Below are 13,960 nucleotides of genomic sequence, written 5' to 3'. Positions count from 1 at the left end.
GACCTTTCAAATGCACCTGGGTGAGAGACAGAGACGCCCTCTCCCACAGGAACACCGCGCAACGAGTGCAGCCCTCGGTTCGACGCTGAGGGCCGACTAGGTTCCAGGTGGGGCCAGATCCTTCCGACTTTGAGGCAAAGGGGTTACTCAGTGAACTGGGCTAACTCGGGATGTTTTGTCCGATTTACTCAGGAAATGGTCAAACTGTGTGACTTGTCCTGTCTGTGTTCCTGGCCTCGCTGCCGGCTCAGGAGTAACGCCTGTACTGCCTTCACGCACGGTCTGGACCCCGCATTCCCTGTAGATGAGGCTTCGTCCTCCTATGCAGAAAAACAACCCCTCTCTTCGCAAGGGGAGCGAATTATTGCGACCAGCCGGAGGGTGAAGCAAGAGATTTTTTTTTGCTTCAGTAATCCAAATAATATTCGTGACTCAAAGGACCTATTCGGTACTCAGGGGGAAAGTCTGGCTGCAGGAATGGCCTTGAGCCGCGCTTAAGGCGCCTGCTTGCTAGCTGGATGTTGGCTTCGGTGAAGATTATTTTATTCATCTGGACATCCAAGGAAATTGCACATCACTCAACGCTTATCGGACCAGCATTCGCCTATTTTTTGACTTTGGTTAAAAACGAACTGACAGCCTGTTCCTGATACCCTTCGTACGCAGGCTGCTGTTGTAACGTAGGAACAGTCGGCATGCTCTCCTGACCTGGAGCTGGTTCACCGGTACAATCTCCCCGAGGGTTTACCCGGCAGATACAGGAGCCATGAGCGGGCAGGTGTGGAGCCGCCGGCGCTGAGGCTGCAAGCCCAGCCGAGTATGTGGCGCGGGACGGGTCGGACGCTGCGGAATGCACCGAGCAGTCAATGCAGTAAGTGGCGGTCACACTGCAGCCGGGAGCTTCCGCCCAGCCAGCTAGCTGGCGAACAAGTTGAATGAGCTAGTGAAGGTGTTACTCCAAGCCGGCTGCATCCATTGGAATTAGCATCTCTGCGGAGTGCGGCTTGAAGAGCAATTAATGCTGGGCGAACCGCTTGCGGCCAGGCGACGCCTTGTTCTCGACGCACAGGATAAAGTCTGATGTTTCCAGTCGCAAACTTTAGGCAGATAGGTCAGTCGTGTTTTTTTTCTCTAATTTTATTCCTGAATGGGGATAGTGACAGGGAAATACGATTCTAAACATGAAATTATTGTTAGCATTCATCATCAGCTTTGTTTTATGTCACCCCGACCGCTTCCGAGTAGATGTAATTATATAGTTGGAAAGTTGTCTAAATAGTTTAGCTCAGTAGGAGTAATCTTTAGACAGTAAAAGCAGCGGAACAAGCTAGCATGAAGCTAGTTTGTTTCAACCTGTGCCGAGTCACCAATAATCGATAGGATATCCCTGGCTCATATTTGAGGGAAGCGGAGAGTGGTTCGGTTTTTTAAATGTCTCGGACGTGTGAGAGATTACAAGTAGGTAGGGTCAAAATATTAGGCAGGAGAAGTCTGCTGTCAAAGCAGGCAGAATGGGCTCGGTTATACACAGCACGTATTAACCGGTGACTGGCCTCTTCAGTACTGAGCACATTTTATTGACCGGCGAATGCAAATGACTGACGCTGATGTGCCGAACGGCAGGAAAGAAATGGGCGGGGGATCCTAGATTTTCAGTACAGCTGTACGCACCCCTGGAAACGCTACTGGACAAGGTGAGACCCCGGGACTCTTTGAATGTTTTCTATATTAGACCCATACCCGTCTTCTAAAATAGGCGAATCTTTAGAGTTTGGGAAGCTTCTCGGGACAACTGCATTAAGCAAAAACTGAAAGTTTGGTCGTCTTAACTCTAACTTCTTCAAAGCCTTTTATACTAGGGCGGTCCCAGTGATGAATCCGCCATATATTAAATATATTATTTGTCCCATAGAATTAAAGCTGCCATCTCTCGGCTGAATGGTTATAGCTTAGACATTAAACTTGAAATTAAGCTCTTTAAAAAAAGCCCCGGCCTCCGCCTATTTGTAAAATGTCAGCTGGAGACTTGCCTATTCTTGATCTTTAAATGGGAAAGATTCTCAAGAGTAATATTGGATCTATCTACGAGTGAAGAAGAAATGCCACCCTCTCTACTGAAACGTCTGTATACCCCCCTCCGTATAAACTAAATATAACTTTTTTCCCATTCAGTAGCTGGGGCGGCTCATATGTAATTCATTGAAGATTTATTCCCCCCACCCCCACGGCTGACATTATCTTACCAATTAATATGCCTCCCCAAGCCTGAGATTCAGTATTTATTCGTCCGGGTGCGGTGAGTACAAGCAGTACCGGACAGGATCACTTTAACCCTTAATGCGGGGTGGAAGCGGGGTGGGATCTTCAATAATAGTCCGCGCTCCGTTGGCATCGGTACCAGCAACCCCGGCGCCTTCACCAGCAGAGGAGGTGCATCTTGTTAACTGTCTCAAAACTTAACTGTGGCGGAACAGTTGAGTAAACCGCAAGTTGTAGCTGGAAGGAACATTTGGAATATGAAGTGCCAGGCAACTGCTGACCCTGGGAGCAGGAGATACACCGAACACAACCATTCGTTGGGTGGAATTTTGTTTCGTGTCATTTACGGGTGATCGTGTAAACTTGATTTTACTTTCTTCTAGATTGTTGCCACATTGGATTGTCATTATTTAGGAAAAGACTCTTTGCTCCTTTGCCTTAATAAAAGTAACTTCGGAGAAAAAGAGGAAGGGGAGCGGTGGAGAGGGAGGTCAAAACGGCGGGATTCTGTCCCCAGTTTCGAAATCGGAGGTGATTTCCACTTCGATTGACCAAAATAATTTAATTGCTGGTTCCATTTCGTGTCTTCCAAATGTTTTCAACTCCCTTCGTTCGATTTTTTTTAGTCTCCCTTTCTCAGTATTACTTCTATTTATTTTTTCTACGCCATTCTGCTTTATGTCTGGTATTACTATTTTACTTCTATAAATACTATTCTTTTAATACTGTGCTTCCGTTTTAGACAAGTTCCTGATACAGAGTGACATAGACTGTCCGGCACAGAAATGATATGAGCGGAGCTTGTCTATACCAGAATTCGTGCTCCACAGGGAGCGTCCCCATCCGTCCCCAGCCAACCCTTTCACCATACCTTCTGTTCATTTCTCCCTCCTGTACTTATCTAGCTTCCCCTTAAGTGTGTGATTTGATCTTGTGTGCTATGTTACAAATATATCTAAACTTTCTGCTCACCAAAGTAGACCATTGGCTCTGATCCAGGGAGAATATTGCAGAAGGCTCAAATATTGCACAACCTCTTTTTAAGGTTAACTCTGTTAAGGTAAAAGAATAAAGAATCTTTTCATAAACCCTAAATCAAGATAATCTAATATGTTAAGAAACTAGAAGAAAGTTAAATCTGGAGTACTTGATCCCCAGGAAATCACATATACCACTCAGCAAACAATTCTGAGCAATACCTCTTCTGCTCCCTGCATTTAGTAGTTGCCTTGCACTTCATATTCCAAATGTTTTGTTTCTGATAAGCACACCAAAGGCTGGGGTTCTTTGTGATCTCCCTCCCTGTCTTGATAACTTTTCAATTATCTCACTTTCTCTGGGATCCAGTCATTAACATATTTAAATTTATTGGCATTTTTATAGAAGATATCCCAGAAGCCTCAGACATACTTTTAAGTCAATGCCTGTGAGCCACAAGGTCAAAATGAAATGAGGGGATCCTCCTGCTGCTACTTGGCCCATCATCAAATGGTGGACATAACTCTATTTCATCAAATGATGGACATAGCTCTCTTTCATGCAGATGTGCAGCATCTAGTTCCTGCAAATTCTCACAAGGTGAGTGAAACACAGGATGATATCAGAACCTATACTTTTTCCAATGGAGCTAAGACTCTTCTTAGGGTTACAAGCAGAATTTTAAGTTTCTTTTCCATAGGCATGTGGTATAAATGCCAGGAAAAGTAGCTCAACACGGTACACTACAAACACTATTCTAAACTTAACATAATTAAACATTAAACTTCCAATGCAATATAAACAGAATTACACAACTCAATTCCAAAATTCAGAAAGCAGTTTTGTAGCAGTATCCATCATTAGCATCATATGACTGTCTGTGCCTGTGATGCTGCTACAACTAAGTTTTTCCCATTGTACTTGTACATAAGGCAATAAACTCAACTTTGACTTGGGTTTTTAGTTTGCATTTCAAGCTGAAGACAATTGACTGAGGATGTTTTATAAAGCTTTCTCTTCCCGAAGGATTTCAGCCATAAACACATTCTCTTTACTTTGTCTTGTTCTGATTTCTGAGGGAGTGCTGTAGTAACAGCAAACTATGGAACCTAGGATGAAGGGTATTTGGAATGATCAGAAAATCTTTGCTGAACAGGTTAGGTGGCATATCTTGTTCAATGTAGAAAGTACACAACAGTTCACAAGAGTGGCCCTGGAGTAGCAGTCAATCCTTTAACTGTTCAATACCTGCCATGTTATTTTAATACCTGCCCTGCCTCCACTCAAGTGTCTGTTTTTTGCCACTTTTGTATGCTGCTCCATTGGACCCTTCGGGTGGATGGAGCTCATCAATCTGGGAAGGCAGTCCATCTAAGAGAGGGAAAACTGATTTCAAACCTCCGCTGCCTTGCGGCTATGCCCACTTATGGGAAAGGCTTTGGGAGTAAATCCTGAGGACAAACCCGGAGCTGGAGTCCCTAAGGCAGTCCGACATTGCTTTCAAACTCGCTCTGGCAACTCCTGCGATGTCACCGGTGCCAAACTGTATCAGCCCTTGCCCTTCCCTTGGACAGCATCAGTGGCGTGGAGAGGGGAGACTTGCTGCATGGACAACTGCCAGTCTTCCATACAACCTTGCCCAGGCCTGCACCCTGCAGAGACTGAAGCAAGACTTTTCAGGCACAGATCCATGCTGTCACAAGACTAACAGATGCCATCCATCCATTGGACCCAATTGAAAACAATTTAGTCTCAATCTGACACTTCACAGCCTTCTGGACTCAACACCAAGTATAACAACTTTGGAACATTGAGGAAACTGGTGGTTGGGAAAAAGTGGTAGACAGTAGGAACTGTTACTAATTTTGTTTTAGCCACTTTCTAGCTCTTCAATAGTTTCTGTAAATATACAGTGTCTCATCAACTGCCTAGCACCATTATCACTTTTGTACTATATTCTCATCTTCCAATACTTAACAATTGACAAGCTTTTGGTCATCCCAAGGAAACAAAGGTCTGATACTTGCTTAAACTTGTTACATCTCTAATTTTTCCCAGTTCTCACAGATTATTTTGGAACTGTCAGGAAATGTTGAGGAGGCTTGACCCAAAGGCAGAGCAGCAGAGACAGTACAGCAATAACCAATAACTGTAATACTAGACAGCAATATAACAACCCATGAGGGGCTATGAACCAATGTGGAAGAACAGAAACTAAACACCACAGGCAATTAGGAACAACTAGTTTTGAGGCCAGCCAGTTCAAAGAGTGAACAAGGACTGTGGATGAGAACTGGGGTTAAATAGGCTGCAGGTAATGAGTCTGAAATGAGAGAGAAGTGAATCCTATTAGCTGGGTGGAGAAGGGAGTTGCCTGCATCTGCAGGCTAGGAGGTGTCAACAGGAGCAGGCCTGAAAGGAGCTTTAACTTATATGTTTTGCAAAGATGCTGTCTGACCTGTCAAATGTTTCTAGAATTCACCGGTATTCTTTTCGGAATGGTTTTGTGGATGAAGTTGAAGGATGTTTGAGTAGCAGTCCTTCACTGGGGTATAGTTAACTGTAAGCACTATCGATAAATATTTTTATTGTCATTGTTTAACTTTGAGCTAATAACAAGGAGGATCGTTTCAGCAGAAAAATGCAAATCATTATTTGTGGAATTTCTCAGATTAAAATTATGCCCTTGGGGAGAAGAAATGAGATTTGTTTTTACAGTATTTGTCACCTTTCAGTCTTGGAAAGTCTTGAAGCATTTTGTGTCTAGTGGAGCTGAAATACAATTTGGGAGAAATCAATGATGTGAATCTGAAGCACGCAATCAAGTATTTCTGTCAAACCTCCTTATATCTTTGGAATGATTGAAAATGGTTTGTGAAGGATTGTTAGTGCTATAGTAGAGGTAAAATATTAGCCAATTTGAATACAAGGTCTCAATGCAATAGGTAAAAGATACTACTGGTTAACCTATTTTCATAATGACAACAGGTTATCTTATTTGAACCACGTCATGGTGTCTTCTACACAGATCCAAAAATGCAGCAGCTCTGTAGTCTAACATTTTATCAAAAAGGTAATACTTCAGACAATGCAACACCAAATTTGATCATGTTGCCAAGGCTCCAGAGAGATTTGAACCAGCAAATTAAGCACTGAACAAGCACTGATAGTTTATGACTGTTTTGCAGAATTCTGTTGAAAAATTGGGAAAAAAACATTGATTGGCACGGTAGTGTAGTGGTTAGTGCAATGGTTTATGGTATCGGTGACCCAAGTTCAGTTCCTGCCGCTGTCTGTAAGGAGCTTGTACGTTCTCCCCGTGACCTCATGGGTTTTCTCCTGCTGCTCCGGTTTCCTCCCACATTCCAAAGATGTACTCATTGGAAAGTTAATTGGTCATTGTAAATTGTCCTGTGTTAGGCTGAGGTTAAATCGGAAGTCGCTAGGCAGCGCAACCCAAAGAGCCGGAGGGGCCTGTTCCATGCTGTATCTCAATAAATAAAAAGATGAAGTTGTTAGATGTAAGGATAAGAATGTTGAGCTCTCAGTATAAATTAGGACAGCACAGAGGTGCAGCTAGTGGGGCCTCCAGTAAGCAGGTTCAATCTTGACCTCTGCATGGAGTTTGCAGATTCTCCCTTTGTGAATTTCCAGCAGGGGCTCCCATTTCTATCCATGTCCCAAAGACGTGTTGCTGTGTAGATTTACTGGCCACTGTCAACCACTGCTCATGTGTATAGCTGTGTGGCATGCTCGTGTAGATCTGAGGCTGTTGATGGTAATGTGTAACGTCTGAAAGTGTGTATGATAGATGGTGCAGACTCAGTGCGTCAAAGGGCCTGTTTCCATGGTGTATCACTCTGACTTTTCAAAATTCCAGCTTTTCAGAATTAGCTCTTTTTCAAAAGAGAAAATTGTTATTAGGAATGAAATACAATCTCTAATGGAGTCCCCTTCAGTTTAACCTTACAAAATGTGGTGGGGGAATAAAGAAAATCAGTAAATTATAGCCATAGCTTGCATATCCTCCCTTTAGAACCCACAGATGGTTTGGAATAGGCAATAAGTTGAAAGATAACTCCCTGCCCTAGCAAAGGAGCCAATCAGGAGCCTGGAATAAATGATAGGCAGGTGCCATCTCTGCCAGAGAGGAGCAGCTGTTAGCGCACTGAAGCAAATCCATGAGAAGACAAATGGCCACAGCTTCAACTATGGTGCAGACAGGATGTACTGCTACTGCTCAGAAAGCTCTGTTAGCACAGTATTTTACTTCTTGTAAACCACGTGACTTTTAATCAAGGAAGTCTCCCGGTCTTCAAAATAAATCTGAGTGCAATGCTTTCATCAACTTTACCAACTAAAATTTTTTGTGCTTTGGTTTACCTGAAAAAGGAAGAAGAAAGTGCTTCCATTGGTAGATATGTCAGTAACCAGGGACACAGGTGTGGAATAATTTCCAGTGAGATGAGTTTTCTGCATAATCAGTTATGATCTGGAGGACATAAAGTAGAATCTGTAGTCGCATTTCAGAAGTGAATTTTACTCAGAAAAAGAGTAAAAGAATTTTACACCTCAACTTTGGTGTGTAGATGTCACTAAGTCGATAGTAATTATCATGGAAACTGGCTTAGGGTATTCGTAGAATCTGGTAGTTGGACCAGGAATAACAACTGGTCGTGTCTTGAACCAGGTTGGGTTTGATGTGGACGAATATTTTCTCCTTCCAGTGACTAAGGAGACCAGCCGAAGCCAAGATCATGGTATTGTTGTGGTTTGGCTGTGTGAGTGGGAGGAGTCAGAGTTCAAGGGCAAGTGTGATGGGAGATTTGGCAATGACAAGGTGCTTCTGAGGTGATAAACATGAATCCAGAATGATGTCCTCTGGTGTATCTGCTACTGAGTGAAAGAAAAGGAAGATAGGAGAAGAGTTTAGTTGACTGATGGATACAGGGATAGCGTAGGAGCAAGAGCTTTAGATTTCTAGATTATTGGGACTGGTACTGGAGAACGTAAGACTTCCACAAGCTGGACAGGTTGCATCTGGGCCACAGTAAGTATAATATCCTTGCAGGGAGGTTTACTAACACTGATGGGTAGCGTTTAAACTAATTTGGCAGGAAATGGGAAACAGATTAAAAGCTGAGAAGTACAGTCAAACTACAAAAGGAAAACCATGTCACTTCAGTGGGCAAAGCAGATGTATTGTTAGTGTGTAAGGCAAATAGAAAGAATGTTAGACTAAACTGCATCTACTCTAAGGAGTCCGACTAGTAAGGCAGTTGATCTTGGGGGACTGGAGAACACATGGGTTCACTTCAGAATGCTTCAGAGAGATCGATAGACTTGGTTTGGCTTCCTTGGAGCAGAGGAGGCTAAGGTAAAATATACAAAATGATGAGGGGCATAGATGGGGTAGATAGCAAACTTTTCCCCATTGGCAGAGGCATCTAAAACTAAGCCTCCTGAGTAGAGGATAAAAGGTTTAGAAGGTATCTGAAGAAGAAGATTTTCACCCAGAGCATAGCTGCAATCTGGATTGCACTGTCGGAGTGGCTGAGGCTATCATATCAGTTAAGAAGTATCTGTACCAATACTTGATTTCCAAGGCTTTGAAGGCTGTGGATCAGGTACTGGTAAATGGGTGAATAGTTGTTAGTGAGCATGAACATGATGGGCAAACAGCATCTTCCTGTATTATGTAACAGTATCTAAATTCTTAAATATATTTATTGATTTGAGAGAATATATTTTATCTTATCTTGGTCCCAAATGACTTCCCTTACATCCTTAAACTGTGACCCCATGTTCGGGGTACCTTTCCCAAGGGTGAAGTCCTTCCTGCATCAAATCTGTCCAGTACTGTTGGAATTCTGTTGGTTTGAAGGAGATCCCCCTCTCCTCTTCAAAACTTTTGTGAATGCAGCCCATCTCTCTTCATATGTCTCTCAGGATTCAGTCTGGTGAACCCTCACTTAACTCCCTCCAAGCATGATGTCCTTCCTCAGATAAGAAGCCTAAGATTGCAAACAATTCTCAAGGAGTGGTCTCACCAAGGCACTGTACAATGCAGCAAAACATCCCTGTTCCTCTTGTCAAATCCTCTCCATATGAGGGCCAGAATAGAATTCCTGGCCCTAATTGCCTGCCGCACCCGTGTGTTTAACTTCAGTGACTGATGTACAAGGACGCCAGGGCTTGGTCACCTCCCTCTTTTCCATGTAGAGATTTATCCTGATGCGGGGTTTCAACCCAGAACTTCAGCACTTCCTTTCTTCTCACAGAAGCTGCTTTACCCATTAGGTTCTACCAGCAGATTGCTTGTTGCTGCCTCTTTCCCAGACTGTTGCCATTCAAATAATCATCTGTCTTCACGTTTATGAACCAAGTGGATAACCTCACATCTAGATGCATATTCTACAACTGTTCACTCCATCGACTTTACTGAACCAACCAATTTTCAAGGCCCTCCCTCTCATTGAACTTTGCGTCATAAGGCATTAAAGACTATGAAAGGAGCAGAATTAGCCCATTCGTTCCATTGAGTCTGCCTTTGGTGCCCTTACTAACCAAGAAACTAACAATCTCCACTTTAAATATACCCAGTGACTTGGCCTCCACAGCGTTTGTGGCAAAATAATTCCACTACACCTCACTACCCTTTGGCTAAAGGAATTCCTCCTCATCTCTGTTCTAAAGGGACGTCCTTCTATTCTGAGGCAGTGCCTCTGATCCAAGACTCTCCCGCTATTAGAAACATCCTCTCCACTTCCACTTTGTCTAGGACTAGGCCTTTCAATATTCGATGGGTTTCAATGAGATCCTCTCATTTTTCCAAACTCTAGCAAGTACAGGCCTAGAGCTATCAAATGCTCCTCATGCATTAACCCTTGCATTCCTGGAATCATTCTCATAAAGCTCCTCAGGATGCTCTCCAGTGCCAACACATCCTTTCCTAGATGAAGGGCCCAAAACTGCTCACAATACTCCAAGTGTGGTCTGATGAATGCCTTGTAAAGCCTCAGCAGTACACCCTTGGATTTGTATTCTAGTCCTCTCAAAATGAATGCTAACATTGCATTTGCCTTCCTTAAAGTTAACCTTTAAGGAATCCTGCACAAGGACTCCCAAGTCCCTTTGTCCTCCAGTTTCTGAATTTGCTCCATTTAGCCTTTATTCCTTTTACCAAAGTGCATGACCATACACTTCCCTACACTGTACTCCATCTGTCACTTCTTTGCCCGTTCTCCCAATCTGTCTAAGTCCGTCTGCAGATCCCCTGCTTCCTCAACACCACCTGTTTCTCCATCCACCCTTGTATTGTCCACAAACTTGCCCACAAAGCCATCAATTCCATCCTCTAAATAACTGACATCTGCAAACATGTCGACATCACATTTAATTCCCTCATCCAAATCGTTATCATGTGTTCTGGATAGTTGGGGTCCCAGCACTGAATCCTTTGGCAATCCTGTAGTAAACACCTGCCAATTAGAAAAACTTAACTGTATTCCTACCCTTTGTTTCCTGCTGTCCATCCTGCTCTTTACCAATATCAGTGCCTAATCCCATGTCCATTTGCATCACATCCATAGGTTCTCCCTTGACTAGTTTACTTGTTACAGCTGGAACTAAGGACTGCCAGAAACTGCACTGTATTGATATGATGCCTTTTCCATCCGCAGAATTAACCTTGAGTGCTTCATATCAATGATAGTCAGTATTAATAAAGGGTTAATGATTATACCTCTGGACTCAGGACAATGATGCTTTGCATTTTCAATGTAGCCGCTTATTTTTCTCTTGACATTTACTCTAATTATCCATTTCTTGGCTGACAGTCTTTTGGGTGTCATGCACTTTTTGAAGCAGTTTTTCAATATTTGGTGATTTTTAGTCTGATATGCTTTTAAAAATATAATTTCACTTTTTAATGAAACAATAGTGTTCTACATGGGTATCAGATGGTAATATAATGCATCACTGTTATCAAATGGCAACCTCTCGACATGCATGTTCTTCCATTCTTATCTTTTGAGTAAGAATTTTGTATTTCAACCACTAATCAATGATCTTAGATTCACAGACAACATTTTGCATCAAGGAGAGGTGAATTGTAAACTTGAATGTGAATGGAGGAGAAAGGGATGCATTTTGATTGCATTCATCTAAATCCTGTCAAATGTTGAATATTAAAATTTATTTATTGAAATCAGTGTTCCACAATATGGACATTCTTGTAATTCCCCACATGCTCATTTCATTATTGATTATTCTGTCCGTGGTAGATTTAAATACACGTTTGCCTGAGATGAAATTGAAGGTTTGATCATATGTAGTGAAATGATTTATTCATTATTGGCTACTTTTCTGTTTTGCTTTCCTGCTGCTTCCCAACTTTAATATACAGTTACTTGTCACAAGGAGGCCTCATCTGTCAGACTAAGTGGTCTTAAATGTTACACTAATGCTGGGTGCTGACAATAAAATAACAGAAGAGACCTGTAACACAAAACTATTTAAAGCATTAAGTTGACATTTCAAATTTTGATCCTCTGTCCACATTGGAAGAAATTTAAGTGGACAATATTATTAAAGAAACAAGTTTAGAAGAATGAGAGGTGATTATTGAAAACCATATGATTCTGAGAGAAATTAAGAAGGTGGTAGCTGGAGATACTTAGGACTAGGAGAAAAGAACTAGTGGATCTCCCCAGTTATTCTTTGGCTGTACTGAGATCTGCTGCTGAGGCAAACTGTTTAATTACGATTAAACTAAACAAGCATCATCCATCCTCAATATCCATCTGCAATGCCCTTATCTGAATGAGTTGAATACAACTAGCAAAGATCAAGGTGTTAAAATGCTTGGTTATTCTAAAGAAAGTAAAATTAGGAAGATATAGATTTCTCCATCACTGAGACAACTGGACAAACCCAAGTGCTTTGGGACAAAATGGTGTGATATCGTGTTGGAAACGAACCAATTAATGCAACTCAGTCTATGCACGAGTAAGTATATGTAACCTTTCTCTCCTGAACCTCACATCACAGCGCTAAGCAGTATTGCACCCATATTGTACTGTCTCAGTACTTTTATATTTGTGTGCTGTAGCACTTACTTTTTATTCGCAGTTATTTTGTAAATAACAATATTCTTTGCATGGTTAGATGCTAACAGTATTTCATTGTCCTTGTATCTTTACTCGGCACAATGACAATAAAGTTGAATCTAATCTAATCTAATCAATAGCAGTAGCCCCTGCTGCCATAATGTGTATACTGGGAGAAGTCTCCAGCTTTCCATAGATACAAGCCATGGTCTATGAGGATGTTGCTGTACTATGTTAATTTAAAAAAGGGATTTTTTTTGTGAGTTATGAAATCCTGCATAAGGAATGGCAAGGTTGATCTCCAATAGTTCACAAATTATTTAATATCTTGTAGGTAGAAACAGAAAATCTATGAGTTGCAGATTGTCATGTGTTATGATATAGTTTGTCACTCCACCGTTACCATTACTTAGATCGAAACCTGTGAAGGGAGGTGGCAGTTTGTAATTCAAGATTTTATAATATTTGCAGGTCACAAGTGTAAAGGAGAAGGCAGTAATTGTTACTCCTTTTCTGATGCAGCACAAAAAGAAGCACAGTAAGATAAAAAAACACAATAATTAAAAAAAATAAATATAAATTCATAGCTGATGTACATAGATTGTATGTCCATAAGGTGACACTAGACAAAGGAGTGTCTGAACATAAGGAGATTCTGACAGGAAATGGTGAACTGGGGGGAGGTGTGAAGGAGTGGGTTAGAAGGTGAAGATATTGACCAGCCTTATTGCTTGGGGAAAGTAACTATTTTTAACCCTTGTGGTCCCGGTGTGGCTACTATGCAGCCTCCTTCCTGGTGGGAATGGGACAAACTGTCCATGAGCAGGGAGAGTAGGATCCTTTATGATGTTACTGCTCGTTATCAGCACCTTTCTCTATATACCGTACGTCCTTGATGGCGGTTAGGTTGGTGCCAGTGATGCGCTGGGCAGTTTTGACTACTCATTGTAGAGCCTATCTTTCTGCCACAGTGCACTTTCTTTACCATGCAGAGATGTAGCATGTTAGGATGCATCTATAGATTGTAAGCTCAGATGTGCATAGTCCAGTTCTCTTCAGCCTCCTCAGAAAGTAGAGGGATGGGTGAGGTTTCCTGACTGTGTCGAAAGTGTTCTGGGACCATGAGAGGTTGTGTGAGCTGTGGCCTCCCAGGAGTTTGAAACTGCTCACAGATTCCACAGCTGTACCATGTATGTAAAGAGGGGAGTGAGTGCAGTGGGCCCTCCTGAAGTTGATAGCCATCTCCTTTGTCTTGTTGACATTGAGGAAGAAGTTATTTGCCTGCAATCAAGCCTCGAGCTCTTCCACCTCTTCTCTGTAGGCCATCTCATCATTATTGGTGATGATCCCCACCACTGTCGTGTCATCAGCGAACTTGACAATGTGATACCCGGGTATCTGGCTGTGCAGTCACGTATGAGCAGTAGCCCTGTGGGGAGGGGTGGGCAACTGTGTTGAAGGGGATGGGGAGGGAGGAGCGGATATGCACCATGAGGTGTAATGTTCTTTGTACAGGGATGATGGTGGCTGATTGGAAGCATGTGGGAACAGCAGTCTGGATGAGTGAAGTGTTGAAGATGTCCGTGAAGACTTTAGTGAGCTAGTGTGTGCAC

The 13,960-nt window shown here is 42.4% G+C and overlaps 1 protein-coding gene across 2 annotated transcripts in view; it reads left to right on the top strand.

Moving 5' to 3' along the window:
• The first annotated feature begins 1,040 nt into the window (after window positions 1-1,040).
• The window catches only part of LOC140209483 (cortexin domain-containing 1 protein), a 60,732-nt gene continuing 47,812 nt past the window's right edge, over window positions 1,041-13,960 (top strand). The window contains exon 1 of one of the 2 annotated variants that reach the window (XM_072277732.1): window positions 1,041-1,111. The gene's annotated coding sequence lies outside the window, so the exon portion shown is untranslated. Of the gene's footprint in view, window positions 1,112-1,617; window positions 1,695-13,960 lie in introns of those variants that run through there. The other variant, XM_072277730.1, reaches the window with a different exon arrangement.

The sequence above is a fragment of the Mobula birostris genome, chromosome 14 (genome assembly GCF_030028105.1).
Source record: "Mobula birostris isolate sMobBir1 chromosome 14, sMobBir1.hap1, whole genome shotgun sequence".
Classification (NCBI taxonomy): Eukaryota; Metazoa; Chordata; class Chondrichthyes; order Myliobatiformes; family Myliobatidae; genus Mobula; species Mobula birostris.
Note: the sequence above shows the minus strand (reverse complement) of the source record. Positions and strands in the feature narration are given on the sequence as shown.